The sequence below is a fragment of the Pleurodeles waltl genome, chromosome 3_2 (genome assembly GCF_031143425.1).
Source record: "Pleurodeles waltl isolate 20211129_DDA chromosome 3_2, aPleWal1.hap1.20221129, whole genome shotgun sequence".
NCBI lineage: Eukaryota > Metazoa > Chordata > Amphibia > Caudata > Salamandridae > Pleurodeles > Pleurodeles waltl.
The window spans coordinates 152,284,802-152,303,234 of NC_090441.1; the positions used below are offsets into that span (position 1 = coordinate 152,284,802).

At 42.3% G+C, this 18,433-nt stretch overlaps 1 protein-coding gene across 2 annotated transcripts in view; it reads right to left on the reverse strand.

The window, feature by feature from the left end:
• PAFAH1B1 (platelet activating factor acetylhydrolase 1b regulatory subunit 1) overlaps window positions 1-18,433 on the reverse strand; it is a 533,693-nt gene that overhangs the window by 502,977 nt on the left and 12,283 nt on the right. The window contains exon 2 of one of the 2 annotated variants that reach the window (XM_069227017.1): window positions 2,763-2,964. The exons of the other annotated variant lie outside the window; for it this stretch is intronic. The gene's annotated coding sequence lies outside the window, so the exon portion shown is untranslated. The remainder of the gene's footprint in view (window positions 1-2,762; window positions 2,965-18,433) is intronic. 2 annotated transcript variants of the gene reach the window in all.

The following is an 18,433-nucleotide window of genomic DNA, read 5'->3' on the forward strand; positions in this document are numbered from 1 at the left end:
ATATTCACCACTCATATCTATCTCCGGCCCGCATCCAAAGAATATACCCGAGCACAACCCAGTCATGTCCCAGATGTGATGCTCCGGCAGCGGACTTTTACCATATGGTCTGGAGCTGCCACTCAAACTTGGCTTGGCACCGCGTTACGGACGCCACACCAGACTCCTGTTTACTTGGCATACAACACCGTATCAGAGAGGATAAACAGTTACACAGATTTATAGATCTAGCATTTGTTGTTTTCAAGCGCCTAATAGCTACACACTGGAAAGCCCCACACGTTCCATCTCATTCGGCTTGGCTACTCGACTTAGTCGTTCACAAGCTGAAGCTCAGACACTTTGCTTATTACAACACAAAGGCCTTATTCAGGATGGCCCCGAAGTTTGGGACACTTTTGTGGTGGCAATAAAAGCTAGGGAGGACATATACCCCCCTTAAATTGGGCACCATATATAGCTATTACTGTTTTGGTTAACATCGTCATCACGCTACTCTCAGCTGCCCCTCCATCATTCACTTTCTGTATTAACATCCTCATCCCCTCCCTCAATGTAACAACGAAACATATTAGGATGCTTCTTCTGCGGCTATGCTTATACGCAATTCATACCTAGCTTGCTTGTTACCCGACTGGCTCTGCGTCCCTTCATGCCCCACAATGCATAATTCATACCTCAACTATGACCTCCGCTCCACTCATACACATTAGCTGTATTCCTCCTTTTTCTTTTCCCCACCCTCTGATGGGGTAGCCAGAACTAGATATGACATTAGCAGCGTTTAGTTGCGTCTTTAGTTATTGCACAGTTCAAGTTGAATGATTTCTTTTTTCTTTTTGTGTTTTTTCCTTTTTGGCAATTCATTGCGTAACAGCGTTGTACAAGCTTATAAATGTGTGTAAGCAGATCGCAAAATTATTAACAGCCAATGTACTGCTGAGTGAATGTTATGACTAATAAACAGATTTAAAAATAAAAAAAATCTCCATTTATCCATGTACTTGTTATTGGCATTTGAATAGTGCACATACATGGATGCATATGCAACTTAATAGTTTATATGTCTGACTTTTTCAGCTAACATCATAAAAGAGATCCAACAACAAACTACTGAAGAAAATAGGATTCTAACTGTTTCCCGAAAATAAACAACTAGTTTTACTGGACAAAGGCAGGAATGTCTTGAGTAGCTTCTAAGGGTTAAATTCTGCTACCAACGTTATATTTGTTCTGAATATGATGGAGAAGCAGGAGTTTGTTCTGTGTCACGCTGACAGTGATAGTGCACAGCATCTTGTCCTGAAAAAAGCAACGAAGGTCTTAGAGTAGACTCTGAAAGGCTTGAAAATCAATCTTAAACTAAATCTTCTGTGTATTTGGCAGTCAATGTGGAGATGAGATGAATGATGACTATGTGGAAACGCCTGTTAAAGGACATGCAGCAGCATTCAATACCCTGAATCAAGGAAGCATAGTTGAACTTTTAGGCTTCCAAGTCTGGGCTCAATGATCCGCAGAGAGGGTTTCTCTGTAGGCCCTTGTATTCCTTCAATAGTTCTGTCAAACTCATAAAAACAAGTGGCAGCACTCAGCAGCAGTTTTCCAACATCAATAATATATTTCATCATCTGTACACCTTAAAACCCCGGCTAAATGTTTCAGTTCCCTCTGGAGACTTCGTCACATAAAATCACCATCTTGAAATAAAGTCTATACACGCCTACAAAAACATCACACAATCATACAGAAAGGGAAGAAACTCAATCATATTTGTGCATCACAAAATATGTAACAATAGGAGCGTTCAGCATTGCTGTGGCAATCAGATATTTATATTGACAAAGATCTTAAGTTTGATAAAAAGACAACCACATAGAAGCCCAAGTGGGGACATTCCAGTCTCCTCCCTTTGCACAGATTTCACTTGAAATAACGGGTTCCTAAATATTCAATCAGAACCTAGCCCCAGTGAGAAGATGCCCAATCTCAATTCATTCACAGTGGAAGACTATACATTGCTGCATTGGGCTCATGTACAAAACAAACAAACAGGATCCTGATATCAGATTTTATATCAATCATAAGTAAAGCCCAGATGGCAAATGTATTTCAACAGCAGAAGACAAGTTATTATAGTAATTCAGATCTGTTCCCTAAGTGTACAAAAAGTTGAACTGTATTGCCTCCTCTGAGGCCCCTAGGCATCACATCTATCGAGAAAAAAAAAAAGAAATTGGGCTTGTCAATTTTTGCCTTGTGAAGTGCTCACCTACTAGGAAGCTCCAATCGCTGTCAGAGGCACTATGTTTCGCAAGATTCTCCCGTCTACTGGTTGAATGCTGCTGCCCACAAGAAAAGCGTCATTGAATACTAATTCTCTTTCAACCAACCATGTTATAAATGTTTTCACCTAAAAGTAAAAAGGGAAATGGGAGGGCCATCCTGATATTTAAAATAAAAGGAACAATTCTGAAACTCGAAGATTCCAGCCTCGGCAATCTAGGCAATCTGCTGTGGGTGGAAATTATATACAAAGCAAGCATAGTTGTCCAAGCAGAGTTGTGCAATGAATCAATGAAAACATGGCAATCACAACAAGTCAACGTTCTGGTCTAGAATACAAGAACATATTTTTGAAGTAAGGGATAACTGACAGAATCTAGAACAACAAACTAATCGACTTGAGAAACTGGACAAAAAAAAAATATATTTAAAAGACCGCAAAGGGGGTCACAAAAGAATCTTAGCAAATATCTTACCAGACAGAAGAAGAATTTGCAATGTCAAAACCTACTGGGCTCCTTTCGCCAGGCCTCCAGCAGAGGACAGGTCATGGATAGCGGGGGCTCTAGTACAATCCAAACAATGTGCGTGGTTATCCACATGGAATGGGTTTGCATACAGTGTCCCCAGCAGTGAAATGACTTCTAAATCCTTAACATCTTCATTACTCTTGTGAACCTGGTTGGAGCACACAAAGTACAGATATCAGCATTTTTATACAAATGTTCAATTCCTCTTGACTAAAAGAAACTTGGACTAAAGATGTCACTATCTTACAGGATGTTTACCAATTCTCATTTCATCATGCTTCCTAGTTTAATACCTATTTTAACTGTTCAGATTACATCACATCTCTCACATTTCAACTCAAAACAGCAAGAAAAAAAAACTAAAAATTGTCATGTAATGTCAAATGACAAACTACAAAAAACGTGATCAAACCATAAAAGCAATCCAATTTCGACCTAGTATTAACAGGAGATTTAAATGGCGGTTTAAATAGAGTGAATTCCGGGACCAATACATTTAAAACAGCAGGATTCCTACAGTTCTGTCAAATCAACACATTTGTTTTGTATCTAGGAAACTTGATTTGACTAGAAACTTAACTACACCTTAGTATCAAAGTTCATGTTCCACCAACTCTCTTCTACTGTCACTGAGCATAGAGAGGGATAACCATATTCAGGCCATCCACTTCAAAAATAAAATAATGTAACTGTGACATATACTGCTCTTGTTGAACAAGAAGGGACAATGGCCTCGTTTTGGCTTAAATGGTCACAGAGTTCAGCAGAGAACGACAAAGTATGGACAATAATATGCAGTAGTCAACTAAATAGGGCATTATTATTCATCAACAAAAGGGCATGAGATTCTACTAGCCTGGGAAATTTACTTGGAACTCTTGAATGTGATAACACCATTAAACACTTTCCGAAAAACGTTGATGAAAATCCACAGTATGTACAGTTCAAGAAACAAAACTGGTACACATAGGAACTGAGGCTTCTTAGTCAACCAAATATGTAGGCAAATGTTGAACACTCATATGTATAATGAATGACGACCCAGGAAACAAGCCAGGCAAAACAAAGGCTCTACAAGATATTGCTGGGAGGCAACAAGTAATTTGGTGGCACAATTCAATGTGTTGCTGGAGTGTAATAACCAAACTGTATTATAATGGAGCAGATATCCAGTCATCACAATTCAAGCAGATGACTGGATATCTGAAAAATAAAAGCAAGTTTCCACTAGTAGCTTGTACATTTCCATGCCGAACAATATGGATATTTATGTTAACAAAAAGTCTGTTACCTTCAATCACAATGGAGCATGACCTTCCAGCCCTGCGCGCCAAAACAGAATACCATTTGCCATGAGCATAGGAAGGGACATGACTTGTTTCCTGCCAAAATGCTCTTTAAAAGGAGTCAAGCAAGAGGACTTCATTTCCCATCATTAAACTAAACAGGAAGTCACATTATTTTCAGCCTTCTCACTACTACTTCAGGGTGGCCCATCACATGGGAGTCCCTAGCAAAGGCTGGACACATACAAGGGTACTGTGAGATTGGACCTTTTAGGGTCAGGAAGGCCCTTGGGCCAGAACCCCTGGTTCCAATGAAACCTACAAGGTGAGATATCATCAAGTGCTTTGCCCAGCACCCAATATTGTCAATGCCTACAATCAAACTCCGATGTGGACAGTCTAGATTCTCACATCACATTTGCACAACAAAAAGACAAACCACAGTACACAACCAACTAACTACCACACACTATCAAGCTACAAAACATGCATTCCAACTTATGGTCTTCACTTGCTTACAAGTACTTCAAGCACCAGATATTGCAGGCCTCATTATGTGGGTGTGTATATTTTTTGTATCCACTGGAAAAAAGTCAAAGTAACGTTACAGTTAAGTGAAATGTTCAGTAACAACTTCATGTTTTTAAGCCTAGCAACCACTGACATTCAATTATACTTATAGTTATCTCAAGTAATAAATTCATGCCCTAAGGTAACTAACTCGCTCCCCTACCATTCACAGCGATATTAGCAATATCATCATAAAAGATGTCCTGAGTAATGTAATATGTGGGGTAGTCAGAATGTATTGGCATTAGTTAGAGTTGCCCTTAAAAGCGAGGTATAGTTATGTAAGATAAGTATAATTTTTTTTTTTTTTTTTTTTTTTTAAGAGTTTACAATATTATGTTGGTAATGAATATTTTACCCAACTACGTTACTTTAACCTTTGGTTTCTTCAGTGAATTTCTAGTTTTTTTTTTTTAACGTAAGGAAATCATCATGTGTAAATCCAACACGCTCACCAGGCCCTGCAGCCAACCCCATACTGCACAGGGAGATCAGGTGTGCATGGCGGGGGTTAGCCACATTCATCCAACCCCCATGCCGCCCATGGCTGTGCAGCTCCCACTCCTTTCCCGAGCCAATCTTGGCTCCAGGGGCCCCATTCCTTAGGGCTGGGCTGATTTGGAGGGAGCATGCAGGCCCTCCACCCCGAGCCAACTACTGCACCAGGGACCCCATCCCCAGGGCCTTTACACTAATAGGTAAGCGTGTTGGTGCCAACACAGAGTAAACACAATAGTCTCACTAGAGACCACGAGGAAAACCCAAAGACCCCTGTAGCCCCAGCCAACTTCCCTCATGCAGTGGGAGCCAGCATCGCTCTCACCCAGAAAGAGCAGTTACTAATGCTGCTTTCTTCAGGTGGGAACAATCTTTTGATCTGTTTCCCTGCCCGATTCAGTGCAGGCAGGCAAACCGATCGAACGTCTGCTCCAAGCAGGCAGGAGCATTTTTTAAGCTCCTGTCCACTGAGAGCAGACTGCGTTTGCTCCTGCTAGGTGGGAGTTTTGAAAATGCTCCCGCCAAGCAAGAGCAAACACAGGTTTCCCGGCCTATGCCGCTGCAGGTAGGGAAACCGGTAAGTCCTGTAGATGGGCTAACCGGGACATAGCTTGGGAACTGGAGATGGAGTTCCCGGGGTCATTAAAGGCTCAGAAGGGTCAGGGGGCAAGCAGCCCCCCTCCCCTTCATTTTAGTTTTACAGACTTGGGGTGGGCTCCCCAGGACTTTCAGAGGCTCGGGGAGAGTGAAGACATGTCTCCATCCCCTCTCCCCCACCCCCCAAAAAGGGCTGCTGGGGTCAAACGAAGGCAAGTGGGGCGTATCAGCACATAACCCACCCACCCCCAAATGCACCAGGCCCCGGAGATGGGGTCTAGGGGGTCCAAACACAGCCTAGGGAGGGGGGATGCATGCCTCTCTCCCCTTAAAGCACTAGTGAATGGGGCCCCCAGGGTCAAAATCTGTTGAGGGGTGGTTGCATGACCTCCCTCTCCCACACCCCGACAAAATAAAATGTTCCCCTCCCTCCCCCAAACTATATAGCACAAATGCAGCCAATGTAGCACTGGGGCAACCCCAAAGGATACAGGGCTAAGGTTCCAGATCCTGGGTAGCATAAATGGTGATGCACATTTAGTGCAATTAGGTTTGCTCAATACCAAGTACAATAAAAATTATTTTAAAAAAGTTATATTTTATTCACAAGCATAAACTATCAAAAAAAATATTAGTGAAAGTTTATGCTACACATTAACAGTTTGCTGTACTCAACCATTCCTGTAATACAGCACTATCAATAAATGTGTATGTATACACATACAAACATATGTAAAAACACACAAATTATATACACACTCACTCAAGCATCCCACTGACATGACAGATTCTTAAGTACACAGTTAAGAGTTTACCCCTCTACCAAACTAAAATCAAATACTTCCAGCTCAATTATTCAAATATTTGAACGCAACATTCTGATATTAACACTTATTTTCCTCTTGCAACTGTATTCAATGATCCGCGTTCACATACCACAACAAAAAAAAGCGTTAGGAACAATTCAGTCTTTAGTGTACAAGAAAACCAGAGGAAAGTACGAGTGCGTAGCAATCTGTTAACAACTCCTGTGCCATACTACCTAGGCACATGTGCACTATACTAACTCAGATAATACTTAATTAAGACAAACGCAGATTCACAATCCTAACAATTCGGTAAAAACTATAAAGAGGAAGCAATCTCAGTATTAGTCTGGCACTACATCTTACCAACATCACAACCAAATGAACGAACCCCTTTAGCTACAGTACAAGTAAGAAAATCTCACCTAGTCTGGAAAGGGGACACAGCAGTCACAGTCAATTAGGTTCTGAAACAACACCACAGTTTAAGTAGTGTTGGATAGCTACACCAACCACGTTTGGCTCTTTATGGTATTCCTCTGTATCTGTTTATGCAGCACGGAGTACCAACATGGAGGCAGGCCCCAAGTTGGTAGAAAACAAGTAAATGTAACCCCACTGGGATCGTGCTGTGAAAAGCAACGTATGCATACTTTTCTGTGTCTAGAAAAATAAATAAATTTAAAAACAGTTTTTCAGGCCGAAGCACAAGGAATTAACAAGGTATGTAAAGAGAGTGTTTGGGGTTTCCTGATGCACCCACACCGATGGATTCTAATTTTCTTAAAGAGGAGTACAATGAGACAGTCCTTACAAACGGGTGTGCCCCTATCTTTGCTGGGTCAACTGTGAAAGGGACTTAACCCCTTTTTTTTACACCGTAGGAGACGCAGAACAACTTCAGCATCTACCCCACTCCTCCCCCCCTCACCCCCCACACCCCCTCTCACCCCTTTGTGACGCCAATGCACCGCGAGGCGTGCCGACATCACATTTTTCCCCACCGGAGCAGCAGAGGAGCAGGTAAGCGTCCTCTTCCTACTCCGGTGGGGAAAAGAGGGCCAAAACGGCCTCCCCAGATGCCAGGGATGCATCAATGGAAAGGGGAGACCCTCCCCTTTCCATCGATGCCTCCCTGGCACAGTTTCCTGGCCATGGATCGCAGCGCGGCTGTGATCCATGGCCAGGAAACGCCCCTAGACACCAGGGATCTTCTTTTTGGGGAGGGGGGGTCCTTTTTAAAAAAAATAACTGTTTTGGGTTGCTTTGGGGGGGGGGGGGCGATCGCACCATCCAGATTTAAAAATAAAAAAAAGAAAAAGTTAACAAAATGCCGAGGTCGGCCCTCCGAATCCTCCCCCCCCTGCCCCCCAGGAAGACTAGATTCTATTAAACAAAAAAAACATTGAAAATGTTTGGGGTCAGCCCTCTATGGGCCCTTTTTTTTTTTTTTTTTTAAATACATGAGTGCTTTGCCAAGGGAAAGCACACATGTATGAAAAAAAGTTATGTAGAGAGTTAGTGTCTTACATATACATATTATATACACACACACATTACACAACACAAATTGGTCAAAAGATTGTTGCACGGCGCACCCCACTGCCGGTGCTCGGTGACTAAGAAGACCAACCTCGAAAATATTTTGTGAACAAGAATCTCACCGCACTCCACGAGGTTCAAATTGACATGTTTTATTGCACGTATAAAAAAAAAAAAATAAAAAAAAAAGAGGTACTAATTTACCGTGATCAAGACTCCTTGAGAGTCGAAACGCGTAGGTAGCTGTTGCTTGCGTTTTACAGTCCTTTTTCCATTCTCACTATTTATAGTGCTTTATTCCCATGGTCATTACAATGCATTATGGTCCGAGTGGTTTTTCCGTGTATACTCATATAATTAACGAGACGAGACGAGATTCCTACCGTGTCTCTCTTAATCAATGTCCTTCTTCCACCACAGTTTCAAAAACTCGACTCATCTCGACAGGTTAATTATATGAGAGAATACACGGAAAAACCACTCGGACCATAATGCATTGTAATGACTATGGGAATAAAGCACTATAAATAGTGAGAATGGAGAAAGGACTGTAAAACCAGGAAGAAGACTGTAAAGTCGAAACGCGTTGGTTTACTCTTTTTGCATCGAATAAACTTGATTTATTTTTTGAGGAGCTGAACGGAGTGCGTGGCATTTATCTCTTGCTTACAAAAAAAAAATATATATATATATATATATGTCTTTTCTCTAGTGGCAGTTGCAATAAAGTAGCGCATATGGTTTATTGCCCTGCTGCAAAGGATATACATTTATATGTATTTAGCTGAGTGGATTAGTAAAGGCAAGCGTTACCTTCGCTTTAAAACAAATGTTAAGCGAGGGGGGACTATGGGGATATGAGCGGCACTTTTGCTAGGTGGTACTGAGGGAATTAGAAGAGGAGGTAACGGGAGGCGCTGGAGGCTGTGATGATGGGTATGTGGTAAGGTGAAATAATAAACATTTTTGTTTTTTTCAGTGTTTTCAGAGAATCTGCCGAATTGGAGAAGAAGCGATGATAAGGTGACGACATTTCCTATTGTACATATCAAACAGACCCACGGGCAATTTTGTGACTATCTGCCTTCTACGTAGGCTAGTAATTTAGGAGGGACAGTTTAGCCAGTAGCAGAGATGGCGCCTCGTTGAATGACTGCTGATCAAGCCCTAACTTAGGTTATGGAGGACAGTTCTGATGTAGGCTCAGAAACTGAGACCGCATCGGAGGGAGAGGACAATGGGGCAGAATCTGGGAGTGGTTTTTCAGTCGGTGGAGTCCCATCCGACGACATCTCTTCCAGTGAGTCTGAAGGAGACAATGACGACAGCCGTGCTGTCCATTCGCAAGTACATTCTGTGCAGCGGGACAACATTGGGTTAGCCGAACCCAGAGAGCATGTGCTTGCGGCCGCAAGCACAGAGAGAGTGCTCTCTTGGCATGCCGCCTGTTTAGTTCAGCCCCAAATTCCACCTTTCACTGGCGACGCTGGATGTAAAGTCGATACAGCTAACTTTTTGCCAGTCGACTACATCCATCTATTTTTGGATGTTGACTTCCTTCATGAAATTTTGCAGCAAACAAATTTGCGTGCAGACCAATATCTGAGGGAGGGTGGAGGCACTCTAGGGCCCCGTTCTAGGGCACGCCAGTGGACTCCCACTTCGCTGGCGGAGTTGATGATATTTTTGGTTCTTACGCTCAAAATGGGGTTAGTGCAGAAACCCACCTTGCAGTCCTACTGGACGACTCGCACGGTTTGGGTAACTCCCATCTTCGCACCATACATGAGCAGAGATCGTTTTTTGCTACTGCAGCACATGCTGCATTTCAATGACAATTCTGCTGCACTGCCCCGGGACCATCCAGACCATAAAAAGGTTGTTCAAAATTCGGCCTGTTGTGGAACATTTGTCTGCCAGGTTTCCAGAGATCTATACTCCTGGAAAGAATATAGCAGTCAATGAGTCCTTGATCCTGTACAAAGGACGGCTGCTTTCCAGACAGTACATTGCAAGCAAAAGAGTTCGCTATGGCATAAATCTGTACATGCTGTGTGAGAGCTCTTCTGGCTATGTGTACAGCTTAAATGTATACAGGGAAGGATTCTACTCTAAACCCTGTAGGTTGCCATCCCGCATTAGGGGTCACAGGTAAGATTGTATGGGAACTTGTCCAGCCACTTCTTTACAATGGTTATAACCTTTATGTGGACAACTTCTATACAAGAGTAGAGCTGTTCAGTGAGCTCTACAAAGCTGGCACTGTGGCCTGCGGTACAGTTTGTTGTACCCGCAAAGGATTCCCGCAGGAGCTTGTTTGCAAATCAGAGAGTACTGCATTGCGTTCAAACAAACTGCTCGCAGTCAAGTTCTTGGATAGGCGTGATGTATACGTGCTCACTACAATTCATGATGAGAGCACTTCCCCCATCACAGTTTGGGGTCAGATGGCCAAAGTCCACAAGCCCATCTGTATACTTGATTACAATAAAATACATGGGCGGAGTGGACAAGAACGACCAGATTCTTCAACCATACAATGCGTGTAGTAAAACTTGCACTTGGTACAAGAAACTGTTTACCCGCCTGATTCAGATGGCAGCATATAATGCGTATGTTGTTTACCGTCAGACAACCACAGGAAGGCTCATGAGTTTCCTTGACTTCCAGTTGTCTGTAATTGAAAGCCTTACTGCTGTTACAGAAGCAGCAGCAGCCTCCACCTCATATGTTCTGGAGGATGTGGCAAGGCTGCAGGAGCGACACTTTGCTGATCGCATTCCTAAAACACCCAAAAAGGATCATCCATTTGTCGCTGTAAAGTGTGCTTGAAGCATGGAAAGCGGCAGGAGAGTTGGTATTACCGTCCCCAGTGTCCATCACAACCAGGCCTATGTATCCCTACTTGCTTTACGTTGTATCATACTAAAGCAAAGTTCTGAGAAATCGATTGAGGTTGTGCTGCCGCTGGGTAATCCGTTCAGTGGCAGTGCATGGATAACGAACGTCCATGGGCCACTGCTTCGTTAGGCAAGGAGCCACAGAATTTTATTTCATCTACTTCATCATGGACTTCCTTTTGGACTGCTTGAGAGCTAAATCCACCGTCAGAACGTGGTAGGTGTTCTGTTCACTTAACATGCATTATATTCCCCCTACTGCATATACTAGTGGACAGAACATATGCCACATTGTCACGGAGTACCCTTTCTTCACCAGCATGTCTACCTTACTTTCAACAGTAGATATGCTCTCTCAGTTCGAGGAATCACTTTGTACAGCATACTTGGAAACCCGTAACTTGCATCCACAAACTAGTATAGGTTCAAATGGCAATTATACAGGATTAGTCAGGACTCTGATGAGAACAGAGACATGAATGGGTAAGGAAAGCTTATGGTAGGTGTGCCTTCACAGGGATATGGCACAGGTAGAAGGCAGATAGTAAGGGTCGTACAGATGTACATCATCTACACCTATGGATTCAAACCCATTGGTGCCATCCCAGCACTGAAGGAGAATGACTTGTATAGGTCAGAGTTTGGCCTGCTTTTCATGTTCATCCTCCATTAGAAATTAGCAGATGTTCAGTTTGCTGTATAAGTGCATTACAGTCACATCACTGCACATAATGTTGGCTGGGACATATGCTACGTTCTCATGGACTCCCCTGTGTGCCAAACCCTACCCTTTTTCATAGCCTATGACCTTCTCTTTAGGGAACATCATGAGAAATCCCCAGCATGCCTCCCTTAGTTTCAAAGGTAGATATGCTCACTCAGTTCAAGGAATCGTTTTGTACGGCATACTTGGACACGCCCAACTTGCATCCACAAACTAGGAGGAGTTGGATTTAGCAGAGTGTTAATGGCGCATGAAAAACATGTCTTCCTGAGCCTCAGGTGGCTGTCACAGGAGTCATTAGTAAAGGTTCACTACGCATGCATTTGGTAATGTTACGGAAGAAGGAGGCAGTTACTTGACAGGTGGTAAAATGTAGTCAAACTTATTCCGTTCTGTGGCGTGTGAATGTGATGGGCCCTTGTCTGGCAGCGGTAAGTTAATGTGAGTGCAGTGATTGGTTGGACTGGGCCCGTGGCCGGCGGTATGAAAGTGTTGTTTGTTGTGCGTGAATGGACCATAAAGAGGTTGGTGCCTGGACGCGGCTTTACGGACCACCTTCAGCAGGCCTAATTTCAATATTCAGATACTTTGATAAGTAGTCATGCTTTGAAACCATAATTTCTGGAGGTGCTAAAACCAACCAGTGTGAGTGGTGGGTTAACTTTAACAAACTAGTACCAGGGGAGTCCAAGGGTGCAGGACTTGCGTGGCTCTCACCAGTTTTCCTTCACCCAGAATCCCCTTGAAATCACAAAATGTGCTTAAAAACACTTTTGCCTTGCATTCCAATTAGCAGAAGTACAGGGATCCTCAAGTTCCACCAAGTCTCCAGCGAAAAACGGCCTCACTTTAGTGAGTGGGCAAGTGACCACAACAGGGAAGTACCAAAAACGGATTGTGGAGACATTAAAATTACCTACCACAAAACAGCCTTGTTTTTTAAGACAGTCACCTAAGTATTTGGTCCTGGGCTTGGCAGCCATATAGGGAAACCAACCAAAACAGACATTTCTGAAAACTAGACACCCAAGGCAGCCCACGTAAGTGTGGTGTGTTTGGATTTAACAAAGTTGTCTTACCCAGAATACCCTGCAAAAGTGAAACGTTGATTTAAACCACTATTTTTCCTTTCTTTTTTATCACAGAAAATACAGGAATGTGCAGGGATCCTCAAAAGTTGTACCACCCAGTGTTTCGCCACTTGTCCTGATAAAAACACAACCCCGCTTGTGTGCCTGCGCCTACTTCAGGAATGGATCACTCCAGGGTTAACAGCAGCCGTCATGCAAGGACTACCATCGACCCTTGTGTGATCCATTCCTGTTGCGGGCACTAGGCCTACCCACACAAGTGAATTATCATTTTTATCGAGAGACTTGAGAGAACGCTGGGTGGAAGGAAATGTGTGGCTCCTCTCAGATTCCAGAACTTTGTCACCGAAATGTGAGAAAAAAGTGGTTAGCCACATTTTGAGGTTTGCTAAGGATTCTGGGTAACAGAACCTAGTGATAACCCCACAAGTCACCCCATCTTGGATTCTACTAGGTCTCTAGTTTTCAATAATGCACAGGTTTGGTAGGTTTCCCTAGGTGCCGGCTGAGCTAGGCCAAAATCTACAGGTAGGCACTTTGCAAAAAACACCTGTTTTATTTGGGAAAATGTGATGTGTCCACATTGTGTTTTGGGGAATTTCCTGTTGCAGGCGCTAGGCCTACCCACACAAGTGAGGTACCATTTTAATCGGGAGACTTGGGGGAACATAGAATAGCAAAACAAGTGTTACTGCCCCTTGTCTTTCTCTACATTTTTTCCTTCCAAATATAAGAGAGTGTGTAAAAAAGATGTCTATTTGAGAAATGCCCTGTAATTCACATGCTAGTATGGGCACCCTGGAATTCAGAGATGTGCAAATAACCACTGCTCCTCAACACCTTATCTTGTGCCCATTTTGGAAATACAAAGGTTCTCTTCATAATATATTTTTCACTCTTTATATTTCAGCAAATGAATTGCTGTATACCCGGTACAGAATGAAAGCCCACTGCAGGGTGCAGCTCATTTATTGGCTCTGGGTACCTAGGGTTCTTGATAAACCTACAAGCCCTATTTATCCCCGCAACCAGAAGAGTCCAGCAGACATAACGGTATATTGCTTTTTAAAAAATCTGACATCGCAGGAAAAAGTTAGAGTAAAACAAAGAAAAATGGCTGTTTTCAGCTCAATTTCAATATTTTTTTATTTCAGCGGTTATTTTTTGTAGGAAACCTTGTAGGATCTATACAAATTAACCTTTGCTAAATTCAGAATTTTGTTTATTTTTCAAAAATATTTAGCTTTCCGGGATCCAGCATTGGTTTCACACCAATTTCTGTCACTAACTGGAAGTAGGCTGAAAGAACAAAAAAATAGTAAAAATGGGGTATGTCTCAGATAAATGCCAAAACGGTGTTGAAAAATGTTGTTTTCTTATTCAAGTCTGCCTTTTCCTGAAAGCTAGTGATTTTAGCATCGCAAACCCTTTGTTGATGCCATTTTCAGGGGGAAAAAACCACAAGCCTTCTTCGGCAGCCCTTTTTTCCATTTTTTTGTGAAAAAACGATTTTTTTGCTCTAGTTTGGCTAATTCCTTGGTCTCCTCCAGGGGAAACCACAAACTCTGGGTACTTTTAGAATGCCTAGCATGTTGGAAAAAAAGGACGCAAATTTGGCGTGGGTAGCTTATGTGGACAAAAGGTTATGAAGGCCTAAGCGCAAACTACCCAAATAGCAAAAAAAGGTCTCAGCACTTGGGGGGAGGAGGCCCAGCAGCTAAGAGGTTAAGTGCCAAGGTATTTTCAGTGCATCAAGATACAATTATGTCTACTGCTAATCCTGGGCTTCCTCTTGCTCTAATGACCAGACGGACAAAGAAGAGACCCTCTGCCTGCTTTAACTTGTGGATTATACAAATATCATCAAGTTCCTTACTCAGTAGCCACTATACAAAGACAATGCAATTCCTTACTCAGTCACCTCAATACAAAGGCCATACAAAGTTCCCATATGCACAGCTGCGTCTATCCTTACACTACCATGCAACATCTACTCTTGTATGCAATGAGGTGCACAGAAGACCTAGTTTTCGTACAACCCACATATATTGCACCCAACGTTTATCATATTGGTTTAACTGCAACAAATAGACTTTCAACCATGTACCTAAAGTGATGGAGACAAGACAAGACAAGCATGGGATCTTGTGAACTACGAAGTGCTATATAAATGAAACAGAGCATCTAACTACTCATCAGAAAGTGCTTTATGCCTCACAATAGGTGTGGAACTCACTAAATAAGTAACAATACAAGAGCACATGAAAATGGGGAAATGAAGGAGCACTCTGCAACTGCTGAGGGCCGTAGGGTGAAAGAGTACCTTCCCTTCACATTTGAGCTTTCCCAGGGAACACTTAACATTGACTTTCATGAGCCGCCATCGGGTTATTGTGCTGTGATGTGCTTACACAGGAACCAAGTGTAATGGTATAGCCTTTAACAATGTTGAAATTACATTAGTCACCTGGGGATACCATGACCTTTGTTCTGGTGGATGAAGCCAAGGATTTCTAGCAATACAATCTGTAAGAACATATCTCTGCTCAAGAAAAATAAATTCCCGGCTTAACAAGAATATTTTATTGGGAGTTGATACATCTAGAGGCCCAAAGATTCCGTGGGGTAGAACGTGGGTTGTAACAAGGCCTCAAACACTTTAAGGACCATGCCAAGCTTCGTGTCCTGCCTAACCAAAACACTCTCCCAGATTCTTCATATAAAAGGGATGATCTTGAGGCAACTACCACCGAACATAATTTCACAAGTTCCTTAATAACTTTCAGTGCCGTAGTTCAAATACGAAAATCAAAACTACTTCTGGCAGTGTTATTACTTTTCTGGGTATCCACATATACTCTTCAGCCATACTACAACTTTAAGCAAATTCTCCAATCCTTCCTAAGAGTCTATTACCTCATTAGAATCCGCCGCCTTCACATCCACTCATTTAAAAGGCGCTCTACATTGCTTGTTACTCTGAGATTTTCAGGGCAAAGACAAAAATGAAAGATGAGGCCTGAGTCACTACACATAATAAGCATGAAGTTATAACATAATCTAGGCAACAGATCAAAATGCTATAGAAGATATCATACAAATTCAGAATTCTCTTTAAATCCTCGATAAGCAGTTACTAGAATTAAGTTACTAGGACCTGCACCACCTCCTCGACAAAGGCATTCCTGTCTTCTAGTACTCTAAGACACATCAGCTGCCTCTGACATGGTGGCCAATCTCTTTCTCAAGAACCTGGAACTTAGAGTGTCTCGGAGGGTTAGTACATGGCTGGATCTACTTTGTCCAAATGGGCAGGTCCAGGTCGTAAAATTTGATAATTACACCACAGTACCAGGAAGTATCACCCACAGCATCCAGCAAGGCTCTATTTGCTCCCTATTCTCATTCAATTTGTAAGTGGATCCACTCGAGATGCTTCTAAACAACAGTGATGTCAAACTTTACCAATACACGGATGAGACATAGCTATCCTTAACCCTGATATTGGTTACAAGATTTGCAAACCCCACTAAGGGGCACGAAAATAATTCAGAAATGGGAGACTCATTCCATCTAAAATTAAGCTAGTCAAAAACAGAATTCCTCCTAATCTTCTGCCAGACTTCCTCAAACATTGAGGCTATTCTACTTACTGAAATATCCTTACTGATGTTTAACCCAGCTCACAGCAACACTAGTAAGTCTCTTGGTTTCACACTGGACTCAAGTCTTTGTCAGTTGAAGTGAACATACTAGTCCAATCTGCCAGCTTTCACTACCACCATTTTGAAAGCTCTTACACAACCAGCTAAGATTAGCAACCCACAGCTTGATTGTCTTGAGAAATCACACAGGCAATACGATCCTAGTTGGAATTCCTACATCAATACCGACTCTGCTAAAACTCATCTTCCATTCCACTGCCAGACTAATCTCAGGGGAAAGAACATACATCAGCCATAAATTCCAGATTCTGAGGGATCTCCACCGGCTACTGCTTGAGGAGCAAATCAAATTAGGCTGCATCAACTTTAAAGCCTTACACTACAACAGTCCTACATACTTTGCCAACCTCCTCACATTGTCTGGAGAAATAAGAATACCTAGAATCAAGATTTCCTTAACTTTAAACACACCTGAATTCAACTTCGTTTTAGCACTGGTGCAGTCCTTTTCTGGAGCACCACCCAACTGGTACTACCTAGTTCGACATAAGACACAGCCACAACATTCTTTCAGGAAATGCCTCAAGACTTCCCACTTTAAATCTTGCCTCGAGTGATTGATGAAATGTGCTTCTTGGCAGCCCACACAGACCACTACCTTTTATCTGAAGTTACTACACAACTTCTGTTAAGTTGTTTGATGTTGTTGACCAAGCCTTTGTTCCAACCTACTGTCCTCCACCCCCCCCCCCCCCAAACATCTTGTCTTTTTGTGTTCTTCAACATACTCCTGTAAACTGTTGGGTTCTCTGAAAAGTACCTTATTATATTTTCGGTCTGGTAACATGGGGCTATATAAAAAAAGAAGTAAAAAATATGTAGACTGCTCCAAGACGTGATGGAAGATGCCTCAAGCCAATGACTGAAAGTTCCTGGTACAAACATACCAATCGCTAAAGGAGGCTGTACAAAAGCCCTCTAAAGTATGAGCAGAATAGACTATGTTGTGCATGAATGGCGCAAGCACTCTTACACAGCAAAGCTAAAAACTGGTCCTGTAGAATTTGAAAATTGACATGCTTAGGCATGGGTATTAAGTAATACTGAAAATGTACTAAACATGTGCAATTTGACCAGGAGTAAGCAGGATGAACAGAGTACAATAAGGAGACTTTGTAAAAGATTCAACATTAACTCCTGCGATGAAAAACTAGCACGTATTTTCTTGCACTGTGCAAACTTGGATCACAATTCAGGTGTGGACTTAGTGCTAAAACATTATAGGCACAAAAGGTTCAACAAAGACCCAAGAAATATTGTGGCGTGGGACAAAAGTAATTTAGAAACTTACCAGTTCATTTTTTTGCTGAGCCATTTTTGTCAGCAATCAGTTGTAGACGTAATTGCCACAAATTATGAAACTAAAAGTAGGTAATTGTGCTGAAACAAGCTGGAAAAGGAGAAGTCTAAATGACTTGCCAGGTACAGAACTGAACAAGAAAAAAATAAATGTCAAGAATTTTATTCTTGGACATTAAGGGTTTTGAAAATCTATAAGAGACAGACCAACCAGTGGACACGATCAACATTTGTCAGTCACTGATTTCTGCACTATGCTTAAGTAGCCAAAAGAAACTTAAGGGGGACTCAGGTCAAGCACACAAGCCTAGCCTCCTTAAGTCGTGTGTGACACAAATAACTTACTGAATCAAGAATCCCAACAAGAATGTTGGTGCAAAATAGAATATTAAGCCGAACAACAAGAATATTCCGTGAACCAGCTATAACAAACCTGTGACCAGCTGAGGAAGTTAAAAGACAGAAAGGGCAAAGGTAACAGAAACTCCAAAGAGGATTTAGGAAAGCGAAAGTAAGGGTGGAGCTTGAGACCAGAGGGAAAGGTAACATGTATGCAAGAGATGAGAACCCTATTCACAG